Consider the following 14739-nt stretch of genomic DNA (forward strand, 5'->3'; position numbering starts at 1 on the left):
TCACTGGTTTTATATGTAATTTTGCATTGTTTTTGATGTTTTGTCACAAGTAATCACTGTGCAGTTAATGTAGGGTTTAGTGGGTATGGTCTGGTAGGAGAAAGATCTTTGATGATAGCCTGAAACCTGAATTGGTTTTTAGGCCTTGATAAATAAAATATGAATACAAGAATAACCTAAAATTCAACAGAATGTACACACAAGCCTCCAGCAGTTCAGGGCTTAGCAGCCCCAGTACCTCACTCTTATTTTTGGAATTATCCCTGAGGGAAATATCCACTAGCATTGTCACAGTGATGCAGGCAGATGCAAAGACAAACTTTTCACTTACCCAAAGAATCAGTGCAGAGCCTTTCCCCTTATATTCTTTCCAGACAAGTACAAAAAGTATATAGTAGGTCCCCTAGTTCTGATTTCTTTTAAAGGTGACTGAAATCCAGGAGAAAATGTCATCATGTACTGTATGCACAAATGTGTCAGAGCAGTCATTGTTACAAATGTAACAATATGGAACAAATATGAGTTTAGGAACCATCTGAGCTGCAATTTTCTCACTTCCAATAATAGGCAAATGTCAATTTCAATTGAAGTGGAAAAACAAACGTATAGACACTGTCTTTTCTAATGGAGCAATTTCACAGGTAATACATTCTGATAATCATTTTAAGATTTGAACATCTCTGTCCTCTAACTTCCTTCTTCCCTGGCTCCCTGTTCCTACAGCCTCCCTGCAAAAAATCCTGCCAAGTGCCTTGTGAAGACTCTGCTGATCAGTGGACTGATGTGCTGCTAGCTGATGGCTTCCCATGCCAATCTTATATAGGAGCAGTCATGTCAGATCAGGCCATTGTTTCATCTTACCCGATTTCTTGGCTCTAACAATGGCCAATACCTGATATGTCAGACAAAGGCAAGCCCCGCCCACAATTAATGACTCAGCCCTAGTAATTAACCAAACTGGAATTTTCCCAGAACACTAAAGTTAATATTCATCAGGCAGAAAGTGCCATGAGCCAATTGGATCAGTTGGACCTACTGTTCTGTGCTAAGCTCCGTCCCCATTGGTACAGGGGTTGAGTCTGGGAGGGCCAATGCCTGAGGTGCTAGTTCTGGTTCTTGGGGGGTATAGTGCTATCAACAATCTCTCCAGGGCTTTAGGAAGTTGATGGGATAGATCTGTGTCTCTTTCCATCTCCGCAGCTGCTGGATTTTGTAGTTCATGGGTCATAGAATGATAGAATATCAGGGTTGGAAGAGACCTCAGGAGGTCATCTAGTCCAACCCCCTGCTCAAAGCAGGACCAACACCAACTAAATCATCCCAGCCAGGGCTTTGTCAAGCCAGGCCATAAAAGCCTCTAAGGATGGAGATTCCACCACCTCCCTAGGTAACCCATTCCAGTGCTTCACCACCCTCCTAATGAAATACTGTTTCCTAATATTCAACCTAGACCTCCCCCGCTGCAACTTGAGTCCATTGCTTCTTGTTCTGTCATCTGCCACCACTGAGAACAGCCTAGCTCCAGCTTCTTTGGAACCCCCCTTCAGGTAGTTGAAGGCTGCTATCAAATCCCCCCTCACTCTTCTCTTCTGCAGACTAAATAACCCCAGTTCTCTCATCCTCTCCTCATAAGTCATGTGCCCCAGCCCCCTAATCATTTTCATTGCCCTCCGCTGGACTCTCTCCAATTTGTCCCCATCCCTTCTGTAGTGGGGGGATCAAAACTGGACAGAATACTCCAGGTGTGGCCTCACCAGTGCCGAATAAAGGGGAATAGTCACTTCCCTTGATCTGCTGGCAATGCTCCTACTAATACAGCCCAATATGTTGTTGGCCTTCTTGGTAACAAGGGCACATTCCTGACTCATATCCAGCTTCTCATCCACTGTAATCCCTAGGTCCTTTTCTGCAGAACTGCTGCTTAGCCAGTCGGTCCCCAGCCTGTAGCGGTGCATGGGATTCTTCCTTCCTAAGTGCAAGACTCTGCACTTGTCCTTGTTGAACCTCATCAGATTTATTTTGGCCCAATCCTTCGATTTGTCTAGGTCAGTCTGGACCCTATCCCTACCCTCGAGCGTAGCTACCTCTCCCCCAACCTTAGTGTCATCTGCGAACTTGCTGAGGGTGCAATTCATCCCATCATCCAGATCCTTAATAAAGATGTTGCACAAAACCAGCCCCAGGACCGATCCCTGGGGCACTCCGCTTGATACCGGCTGCCAACTAGACAGACATCGAGCTGTTGATTGCTACCCATTGAGTCCAACAACCTAGCCAGCTTTCTATCCACCTTATAGTCCATTCATTCAATCCATATTTCTTTAACTTGCTGGCAAGAATATTGTGGGAGACCGTATCAAAAGCTTTGCTAAAGTCAAGATATATCACATCCACCACTTTCCCCATATCCACAGAGGCAGTTATCTCATCATAGAAGGCAATCAGGTTGGTCAGGCATGACTTGCGTTTGGTGAATCCATGATGATTGTTCCTGATCACCTTCCTCTTCCTCGTCCTATTTTCTTGACCACCTCAAATGGGCCTTGCCACTGTGCCAAGAACTTTGATTCAGACGACGGGAGAAACAGTAATACCCTGTCACCTGGTTTGAATGTTCGCAGTCAGGCCCCCTGGTTGTAAGTGTGCTCCTGAGTGTACTGGGCTTTCAACAGGTTCTCTTAGTGAGCCCCTTCCTTTTGTTGTTCTTGTAATAGCAGCATATATGGCACTGAGCCTATGGCTCGGGACTCTTGCTCTTCCCTGGTGTCCTGGATGAGGTCCAAAATCCCCTTGGGCTGCTCCCTCCACTAGGAGCATTCCCAGGAGAGGCAAGGCAAGCAGCGTGGTTTTCTACGTCCAGAGCAGCTCTTTAGCGCTTGCCTCACCAGTTCGGGGTTGGTGCAACCGTTCACTGTAACTAATTATAGTTCAGCTTTCCATCAATGTATCTTGATATGTGTATCTTGACATACAGTGGTGCTGTCCATCTCTAGATCGCTTGTAACTTTTATTTTATTACACTGCCAAAGTAGATTTATCCAGGTATCCAAAGCCCTATTATATGATTAGCCACTGTTAAAATTCTAAACATGTGTCATAGAATCATAGAATATCAGGGTTGGAAGGGACCTCAGGAGGTCATCTAGTCCAACCCCCTGCTCAAAGCGGGACCAATTCCCAACTAAATCACCCCAGCCAGGGCTTTGTCAAGCCGGGCCTTAAAAACCTCCAAGGAAGGAGATTCCACCACCTCCCTAGGTAACACATTCCAATGCTTCACCACCCTCCTAGTGAAATAGTGTTTCCTAATATCCAACCTAGACCTCCCCCACTGCAACTTGAGACCATTGCTCCTTGTTCTGTCATCTGCCACCACTGAGAACAGCCGAGCTCCATCCTCTTTGGAACCCCCCATCAGGTAGTTGAAAGCAGCTATCAAATCCCCCCCTCGTTCTTCTCTTCTGCAGACTAAACAATCCCAGTTCCCTCAGCCTCTCCTCATAAGTCTTGTGCTCCAGACCCCTAATCATTTTTGTTGCCCTCCACTGGACTCTTTCCAATATTTCCACATCCTTCTTGTAGTGTGGGGCCCAAAACTGGACACAGTACTCCAGATGAGGCCTCACCAATGTTGAATAGAGGGGAATGATCACGTCCCTCGATCTGCTGGCAATGCCCCTACTTATACAGCCCAAAGTGCCGTTAGCCTTCTTGGCAACAAGAGCACACTGTTGACTCATATCCAGCTTCTCGTCCACTGGGACCCCTAGGTCCTTTTCTGCAGAACTGCTACCTAGCCATTCGGTCCCTAGTCTGTAGCAGTGCATAAGATTCTTCCATCCTAAGTGCAGGACTCTGCACTTGTCCTTGTTGAACCTCATCAGGTTTTTTTGGCCCAGTCCTCTAATTTGTCTAGGTCCCTCTGTATCTGATCCCTACCCTCCAGCATATCTACCATGCCTCCCAGTTTAGTGTCATCTGCAAACTTGCTGAGAGTGCAGTCCACACCATCCTCCAGATCATTAATAAAGATATTAAACAAAACTGGCCCCAGGACCAACCCTTGGGGAACTCCGCTTGAAACCGGCTACCAACTAGACATGGAGCCATTGATCACTACCCGTTGATCCCGATGATCTAGCCAGCTTTCTATCCACCTTACAGTCCATTCATCCAGCCCATGCTTCTTTAACTTGGCGGCAAGAATACTGTGGGAGACCGTATCAAAAGCTTTGCCAAAGTCAAGGAATAACACATCAACTGCTTTCCCCTCATCCACAGAGCCAGTTATCTCATCATAGAAGGCAATTAGGTTAGTCAGGCATGACTTGCTCTTGGTGAATCCATGCTGACTGTTCCTGATCACTTTCCTCTCCTCTAAGTGCTTCATAATTGATTCCTTGAGGACCTGCTCCATGATTTTTCCAGGGACTGAGGTGAGACTGACTGGCCTGTAGTTCCCCGGATCCTCCTTCTTCCCTTTTTTAAAGATGGGCACTACATTAGCCTTTTTCCAGTCATCTGGGACCTCCCCTGATCGCCATGAGTTTTCAAAGATGATGGCCAATGGCTCCGCAATCACATCCGCCAACTCCTTTAGCACCCTCAGATGCAGCGCATCCAGCCCCATGGATTTGTGCTCGTCCAGTTTTTCTAAATAGTCCCGAACCACTTCTTTCTCCACGGAGGGCTGGTCACCTCCTCCCCATACTGTGCTGCCCAGTCCAACAGTCTGGGAGCTCACCTTGTTTGTGAAGACAGAGGCAAAAAAAGCACTGAGTACATTAGCTTTTTCCACATCCTCTGTCACTAGGTTTCCTCCCTCATTCAGTAAGGGGCCCCACTTTCCTTGACTTTCTTCTTGTTGCTAATATACCTGAAGAAACCCTTCTTGTTACTCTTAACATTTCTTGCTAGCTGCAACTCCAAGTGCGATTTGGCCTTCCTGATTTCACTGTTGCATGCCTGAGTGATATTTTTATACTCGTCCCTGGTCATTTGTCCAATCTTCCACTTCTTTCAGAGTAGCAGCTGTGTTAGTCTGTATCCGCAAAAAGAACAGGAGTACTTGTGGCACCTTAGAGACTAACAAATTTATTAGAGCATAAGCTTTCGTGGAAGTGGGCTGTAGTCCACGAAAACTTATGCTCTAATAAATTTGTTAGTCTCTAAGGTGCCACAAGTACTCCTGTTCTTCCACTTCTTGTAAGCTTCTTTTTTGCATTTAAGGTCAGCAAGGATTTCGCTGTTAAGCCAAGCTGGTTGCCTGCCATATTTACTATTCTTTCTACACATCGGGATGGTTTGTTCCTGCAACCGCAATAAGGATTCTTTAAAATACAGCCAGCTCTCCTGGACCTCTTTGCCCTTCATGTTATTCTCCCAGGGGATCCTGCCCATCTGTTCCCTGAGGGAGTCAAAGTCTGCTTTTCTGAAGTCCAGGGTCCGTATTCTGCTGCTCTCCTTTCTTCCTTGTGTCTTTCCTTGTAATATTTTAATTCTACAGGTAATTCTATTACAATATGAGAATATTGGCTTTTCCAAACTAAATATGAAGTGTGTCTTATATTTTGTCATGTTCTTGTGATCAGGAAACATCAAGCTCAAGGCACTCCAAAAGTAGTGTGAGCAAATACTGATTTCACCATATTTCATCTTTCCACTATTTGGAATTCTCCATTTTTTTTTTTTTTTAATAAAGAGCAAACACAGGCATATAGAAAAAAAATAAACAAGACACTCATTGAAACTTTGCAAGAGAGATTATGCATTGTACTGATGTGGACACATACCTATATGTCTGTTCTTTATAAGGTCTAGCCTTAAAGTTGTGGACCTACCAGTTTGTGGCTATGTAAGGTCCCACTTTACCAGGTCCTGTATGCCACACACAAAGACCCACCGCCCCTGATCTGACAGTCAGAAGATCATTGTCAATTTCCCATCCAGTCTTGGCTGATTCTAATACCAGTTGGCCATGACAAAGAATGAATTCCCTAACTTCCCTCCACGCTCCCTCTTTGCAAAGTCACACTTCGACTTTACTTCTGGCTTCCTGGAATGAGTAGATGGGTTGCCAGGGTGCCTTACATAGGCAAGGAGTTGGTGGTACAACTTGTGAGGACAGCACAGGGAGGCAGAAGGTGTCATATGTGAAGGGGTTGGGGATAATTGTCTAAGTCACAGATGTTAGAAGGATCTGCACATATTACTCCACACAGGGCCCTACAAAACCAAAATCCATCTCTGCCCTTGATGCTTTTCTCCAAGTAGTTTGCTGTCACTCCATTTCTTACTTTGCTTCAATATGTCGAGATCTGTATTTCTTCACCTCTCTCAAAACCCATAATCTCTTAAATTTACCCTTTGGACCTGTCTCTCTCTTTAATAATTCCAGTATGAACTCCACTTGTGACATGGGCTGTCAGGTTAGCTCTCATTCTGGCCTGTTGAACAAACAACACTATCTAATTCATTCCACAGTGTGAAGATTCTGTAAGCACAGAGACAAGAAAATATTAGGCAAGAAAGTATTTGCCCAATTCATGTGGAATTCACACAATATAGAGACAATGGTACTGATGGCAAATAAGGGTAATACCTAGGTTCCTTGTAATGTCTAAGTTCCTTGAATGTACATGAGCCACACTTCTCCCATACTAAGATCTTTAAAAGATATTTAATAGAATTGACTAGCAATATCTAATTTTGTGGCTCTGACAAAACCAAATTGGTTCTAGGCTATGCTCATCTGTTTTTATTGTTTAAAAACACTTCCTTCTTCACTGTACTTCACCTCTCTTTAATTATCTCCTATCTCACTCACTTATATGATACAGGAATCTCCAGGTCTATAAACTGTTAGTACAGGCTCTTGGATAACCCAGAAATAGCCATGAGTAAATGCTGCACAAATAAGATATTCAGCACTTTAAATTTAGCCTCTGGAGATCCTATGAATGATATTAGAGCTTCATCTGCTGAATAGTGATGTGAGGGGTAAGGTGGGATTGTTGGTCTAGGCAAAATGGAATATCTTACCATTCCAAATTGGATAGGACACTTCTCAGTTTCCCACTCTGTTCTTGTCCTTTGTTTGTCCTGACCAGCTGGGCCGCCCCAGGGAAACTTGTTCTCCCCCTGAGGTTCTCTCATTTTGCCACGAGAGATAGATGCCCCACTATAGCTGTGGTTGCCAGAGGTTACCACTCTTGTTCCTTTTTCTGCCACTTCCTTTCTCTCCCAGCTCTGTTTCTTACTGCTGGGAAGAGGCAGTCATTCATCTCTTTTTGCTGTTCTGAATGGTGAAGATGTCTCTGTGTCTGTTACATTTTCCACTTACAGTAATGTCTGGAATAAATCCAGCACTTCATCCTATTGTAAATTATTTTACTGTAAAATGTATTCCCTTGTGTTCTATTCAGGAAAGAGCCATTTTTAGCATTAGAATGACACAGCCAGTAGAGCTTCAATGCACTACTAGAGGGAGCAGTTACACTAACTTACAGAACATTGCTTTAAAAGAAACAAATGTGACAACTAATTATTTTTAACCATTCTGTCAGGTGGTTAATGGCTTCAAAAAGGCCCAGGTTCACTATATCTACAGTGCCTCTTGACAAATAACTAAGTCAGCTTAAGCCCCCACTCAGAAACCTAGGAAACCTGCCCCTCTTCCCCTCCCCCCTCTGGGTGCCATTAGCAGGCAGAACTGCCCCCAATCACAAAGCATTCTGAGACACAGTACAAACAAGAAAAGGGAACACAGTGATAAACTTGGAAAAACACAACAACAAAATATGTATGCAAATAAAGAGTAAAATACCTCCCTTCCAATAACTTTGGCAGTAGTCATTCTAAGACCCTTTCCAGCCACTGTGGAGAATGTCCCACACTTTATAGTCCTGTGACTTTTCCCATCCACCAAACCCCACTCACAGTTTGGATCAGCAAGTAGCAGTTACCCAAGGGTCTTGCTGTGGATCTATCTCCAGTACCAAAGGAGGGAGTTACATGCCTTGTCCCACCTGGTGGTGCCACCACCTAACCCAGGTTAGTGATTCAGCTGTATTAAGGCAGTGGGGAGGTGGGTCTTATCAGAGTCCACTCAGTTCTACTGTTTTCTAAATCATCTCTTGCCACAAGGTCCTCTGCAATGCTCTCACAGAAATGTCCTCAGTCTCCATTGTCTTTTACCATGGTGTCCTCTGCACCGTTTCCTGCAGTGAAGTTCCCATGGGAGGGGAACCAAGTGCACTTAGGACCCTTGAACAAAGTATTGGCTGCTTGAAAATCAGATTTTTGCCACAAGATAAGAGCATTTTCCCCTTCTTTGAGCCTCTCAGGGAGCCCACTGCTGTCAGGATCACAACCGGGATGTCGGTGGTCATGCCTAATGGTCAGAGCGGTGTGTGTGGGGGGGAGGAATGACCAACTCTGGAGATGAGAGCAGAGTGGAGGTGAGCCAGAGTCAAGAATCAGAGCCATGGGACACCTGGGGGCGTAGTCAAGAGGAGAGTCAAGGGTCCGAGCCAATGGGTGAGCCAGAAATGTGGTCAGAAAGCAGAGCCAGGGGTCAGAGCCACGGTGTCAAGAGTGGAGAAGGGCAGAAACTGGAGGAGGCACAAGTGTAACTTGGGCAGGAGCAGGACTAGGCTTGGGCTGGCTGGGAAAAGGAGCAGACACAGGAAGCAGGGTCAAGCAGAGGTTTGGCATGAAATGCGTTGAGCAGCCCTATGTAGGAGCTGCCCCTTTGACTGTATATAAGCTGACTTCCTCCTAAATACAGCAGGTATTGAAATGTTTGTTGTGTCAGCTAAAACAGCCTAAAGAGCCATTAGGTCCTTAGTAGTTACCAGAATAACACTGGCAAAATCTACTGGCTGACTCATTTTGTTCTAAAGGTAAAGATTATTTATTGATAATGGTTGTTTGTGCTGAGGATTTGGGAAGGGGCATTCACATTATTCTCCCATTCCTGTTTTTTTTTTTTTTTTGTGGTGGGGGGGTGAGAGGGTTGGCTTCTTCTGTTAACTAGTTTAATGCCTTTTTTCAGTTAATACAGCTCTCCAATATTTTATATTGCTATGATTCTTCCCTGTGTTATGTTCACCAGGCTACAGCAATACCAAGTTGTTTTTATGCAATACACCTCTACCCCGATATAACACGACCTGATATAACATGAATTTGGATATAACGTGGTAAAGCAGCGCTTCAGGGGGGTGGGGCTGTGCGCTCCGGTGGATCAAAGCAAGTTCGATATAACACGGTTTCACCTATAATGCGGTAAGATTTTTTGGCTCCAGAGGACAGCGTTATGTCGGGGTAGAGGTGTATATAGATTCTTCCTTAGTCAAATATCACATTCAGGACCAAGACATAAACTTATAAGTAGTAATACCATTAATGTATCACTTGTAAAATTTCTGCAGTGATCTTATAGAACACATCTGGTCCATTAGGTATGTCAAAAATTAAATGAAGAAGCAATACCTGCCTATGGGCAACTAAATGTAGAATGCCTGGAACTTTCCTCAGCCAGCATTATTTAGTAAAAAAAGTCACTTGATGAGTCCTCCATGTTGATGTGTTTAGTTCTGTACTTATCTTATTCCTTAGTTGGGAACTGAAAGCTCATTTTACTAAATTATTTTGGACCAAAGTCATATTTTTAGAGTTTTAAACATTTTTCTGATATTGTCATGATTGTGTCAATGGTCCTGTTATATATAATCATGAATGGGCTGATTAAATATAGTCGTTGGATTGGCCCAGATAGTTGGTTCACTGACTTTCTTTTTATCTAACACTCAATGCATGTTACTTCAAGAAGAACCCAGTCACTTATTGGGAATAGATGTTTCCTAGGTGGACTCATAAACTAGGGAATCTCAGCCATTAAACAAAGTGGTGTGTGTCTTTAATGCATCAAATATAATCAAACAATCCATCATACTCCTCTAATATATTGTTTTCATTTATTTTAACTCATAACATTGAGATTTTCACTGTATGTTTGATTAGTAATTCTTTACTGATAATTACTCTCCACTTTAGTTTTAGGTTTGTTTTTCACTGTCTCAGCTCTATTTTCTAATTATCTAAACACTCTTGGGACATTCAGATGCTCCATTTTCTTTACATTTTTATACGCTCCTGACATGATGTTGGTATAATTGTTTATTATAAGGCATTTAAGTAACACAGCCAGTCAAGCTACACTATCGTTTCATAAAACCCTGCTGTATGCTATTTGTTATTAACATTTTTCAGGCTATGAAAAAAATCTGTTCACTTGGCCACTGGTAGCTAAGACTCAAAATTTTGCAGTCTGACAAGAAAGCCCAATGGTAGTTTGTAAACTGCAGCCTTATTCTCTCAGTAAATTAAAATGAAATATTATTGCTGCTGCAATTGTCTAAAGTCATTTCTCTGTATTTTGCTTGTTCTGTTAGAGGCAATGGTACCAGTGTTTTTCCTTTTCATTTTCTTGTTTGGAGTGTCTGTTTCTCACTAAACTCCTACCTGCCACATGAGGCCACAACAGTGATACCCCTAACTCACTCAGCAATATCGTCAATTTATCCAGCTACACACTCAACCCAGCAGAAGAGTCTGTCCTATCTCGGGGACTCTCTTTTTGCCCCAGCACCCCCACGAACATGATACAATTCTGTGGTGATCTGGAAGCCTACTTTCGCCGCCTCCAACTCAAAGAATATTTTCAAGATAACACTAAACAGTGCACTGATACACAGATACCCTCCCACCAACAACACAGGAAGAAGAACTCCACGTGGACTCCTCCTGAGGGTCGAAATTACAGTCTGGACCTATACATAGAATGCTTCCGCAGACGTGCACAGGCAGAAATTGTGGAAAAACAACATCGCCTGTCTCATAACCTAAGTCGTGCAGAACGCAATGCCATCCACAGCCTCAGAAACAACCCTGACATTATAATCAAAGAGGCTGATAAAGGAGGTGCTGTTGTCATCATGAACAGGTCTGACTACCAGACGGAGGCTGCCAGACAGCTCTCCAATACCAAATTCTACAGGCCACTTTCCTCAGATCCCACTGAGGAATATACTAAGAAACTGCACCATCTACTCAGGACACTCCCTACACTAACACAGGAACAATTCAACATACCCTTGGAGCCCCGACTGGGGTTATTCTATCTACTACCCAAGATCCACAAACCTGGAAATCCTGGACGCCCCATCATCTCTGGAATTGGCACTCTCACTGAAGGACTATCCGGATATGTAGACTCTCTGCTCGGACCCTATGCCATCAGCCCTCCCAGCTATCTCTGTGACACCACTGATTTCCTGAGAAAACGACAATGCATTGGTGATATCCCAGAAAACACCATCCTAGCCATCATGGATGTGGAGGCTCTCTACACAAACATTCCACACACAGATGGAATACAAGCTGTCAGGAACAGTATCCCTGATGATGACACAGCACAACTTGTTGCTGAGCTCTGTGACTTTATCCTCACGCACAACTATTTCAAATTTGGTGACCATATATACCTCCAGACCAGTGGCTCCGCCATGGGCACCCGAATGGGGCCACAATACACCAACATTTTTATGGCTGACCTGGATCAACGCTTCCTCAGCTCTCGTCCACTCGCACCCCTCCTCTACCTACGCTACATTGACAACATCTTCATCATCCGGACCCAATGGAAGGAGACTCTGGAAGAATTCCACCACAATTTCAACAGCTTCCACCCCACCATCAACCTCAGCCTGGACCAATCTACATGGGAGGTCCACTTCCTAGACACCACCGTACAAATAAGTGATGGCCACTTTAACACCACCCTATACCGAAAACCCACCAACCGCTATGCCTACCTTCATGCCTCCAGCTTCCACCCCGGACACACCACATGATCCATCGTCTACAGCCAAGCACTGAGGTACAACCGCATCTGCTCCAACCCCTCAGACAGAGACCAATACCTACAAGATCTTCACCAAGCATTCTCAAAACTACGATACCCACACAAGGAAATACGGAAACAAATCAACAGAGCCAGACGTGTACTCAGAAGCCTCCTGCTACAAGACAAGTCCAAGAAAGAAACCAACAGAACTCCACTGGCCATCACCTACAGTCCTCAGCTTAAACTTCTCCAACGCATCATCAGTGATCTACAACCCATCCTGGACAATGATCCCTCGCTTTCACAGACCTTGGGAGGCAGGCCAGTCCTCGCCCACAGACAACCTGCCAACCTTAAGCATATTCTCATCAGCAACCACACACCGCACCATAACAACTCTAACTCAGGAACCAATCCATGTAACAAACCTCGATGCCAACTCTGCCCACATATCTACACTGGCAACACCATCACAGGACCTAACCAGATCAGCTACAACATCACCGGTTCATTCACCTGCACGTCCACCAATGTTATATATGCCATCATGTGCCAGCAATGCCCCTCTGCTATGTACATTGGCCAAACTGGACAGTCACTACGTAAAAGGATAAATGGACACAAGTCTGATATACAGGCAATAAACAAAAACCTGTAGGAGAACACATCAACCTCCCTGGCCACACAATAGCAGATGTAAAGGTAGCCATCTTACAGCAAAAAACTTCAGGACCAGACTCCAAAGAGAAACTGCTGAGCTCCAGTTCATTTGCAAATTTGACACCATCAGACCAGGATTAAACAAAGACTGTGAATGGCTATCCAACTACAGAAGCAGTTTCTCCTCCCTTGGTGTTCAGACTTCAACTGCTAGCAGAGGACCTCACCCTCCCTGATTGAACTAACCACGTTATCTCCAGACTGATTCTTGCCAGCATATTTGTACCTGCCCCTGGAAATTTCCATTACATGCATCCGACTAAGTGGGCATTCACCCACGAAAGCTTATGCTCCAATACATCTGTTAGTCTTAAAGGTGCCACAGGACTCTCGGTTGTTTCTCACTTGGATTTCAATGTAGTTACATCATCAGTATTAAAAGTTAAAATGCAACTGTCCTCACCAGTCTGGGGTTGTGAGTCAGAACCAAAAATGCAATAATTTATTTAAAATTCAAGTACAAATTCTAGTTAATGATGGTTGCTGTAGCCCGTTGAATCTGGGCATCCATATTTCAATGGCAGCTTGAAGCATATTGATCTGATTTTTGTGTAGCTTTGCCTCTATAGGCCCAATGACTTTTACCCTGTCTCGTAGAATAGGTTTTTAGGCATATGAGCCAGAATTGTCTTTCACTGCTGTGAGCTCCAGTAACAATTTCTAACTTTTCCAATGCCTCAAACAACAAGAGACTTTTCTTTTGAAAAGTAAGAGAGATTTTATTTACAATGGTGATTAAGTCCAAAGGAAAATACACAGTGCACAAATTCGCATCTATTGGTGAACTCAGGTTACATCAGTCCTGACTCATTTTATGCAATATTTTCCAAATGAGTGAAAGCCACATGAGAATTTTCGAGCACTGCCCTGACTAGTAACACACATGGTTGTACAGGATCAATACCATAAATACCTATGAAATTGCTCATAGTTGCCTTGAAAGCACCAATAACAGCTTGAAGATTCTGTCATCTTTTTTGACGTAGACAATAACATTTGAAAATGTCTTTCAAAATAAATTAATATTCATTCAAACTCTGGCAATTCTTTTGTGTAAAACTCTCTTACAAAGAAGGTATGAAGACTATGCTGGGTGGTACATGGCCAGGGTAAAGTTTTTGGGTGTGTTTAACTGTGCTTCTCCAGAGTTTCAATGTTTTTTTAGGTATTAATTTTAGAAAATCTAACTTTGAATTTCCAGGCTTTTAAACTTTTTTTTGGTGGTGGTGGTGGGGGGATGGAGAGAGAGAGATGTTTCTTTACATCCTGAACCATGAGGATTGATATCCCTTGAAATTTATCCACTTTATTTTAAGTGAGGATGATATTCTTATTATTCTCATAAAATTTAGTCATTTTTGAGTCCCGTGAATTTCTTTCCTCAATAATTCATGGCAGTGAGTTCCATATGTTGTTTATGTGTGGTATGAACAAGTATTCTCATGTAGCATTTTCTAACAGAATCCTTTGCATTGCTTCCAGTAGGGGGTCTAAAGAGGAGATAAAGAAGCTGATGCAGGGGTCTGTTGGGAAGACCTGGTTGCAAGTAGCTAAGCAACTCAATTTCAATAATTGACCAGAGAATGAATGTCAGAAAGGTTTTTGACTTCCTGAACCCATACTAGACAACTACACCTACAGGTTGAGATCTGCTGAAGCTTAGTACAAGAGAAAATATTGTGCAGTAGGTTGCTGTGCCCTCAGGCAAGGTTGGCTTGGCTCCTGCTCTCTTACACAGGATTAATAGAATAAATATAACTTTAAGGACCAGGAAGCCCAGGGCTGGCCAACCCTGTTTAATCAGCCCTACCCTGCCACAGTTGTGCTGGATGTAGGACTTAAAAAGAGAGAGAGCCCAGCAATTTGGTGCTGTGTGTGGAGGCGAGCAGTCAGTGAGCTGAGTCACAGGCATGGAGCAACTCCTGTGGTAGGCCCCTGGAATGCAATCTTGGAGCCAGTGTTGCACAAGGAACCAGGAGCTGAAGAGAAGCCCAAGAGGGATGAGAGGCTCAAGTTTGGAGTGGGGCAGAAGATGCTTCAGTAGTGTTTGATTGTGTTGTAGTTTTGAGCTCTACTGAGGGACCCAGAAGGAAGCCATGTGACCTGCT

This window comes from Trachemys scripta, chromosome 4 (genome assembly GCF_013100865.1).
Source record: "Trachemys scripta elegans isolate TJP31775 chromosome 4, CAS_Tse_1.0, whole genome shotgun sequence".
Taxonomy (NCBI): domain Eukaryota; kingdom Metazoa; phylum Chordata; order Testudines; family Emydidae; genus Trachemys; species Trachemys scripta.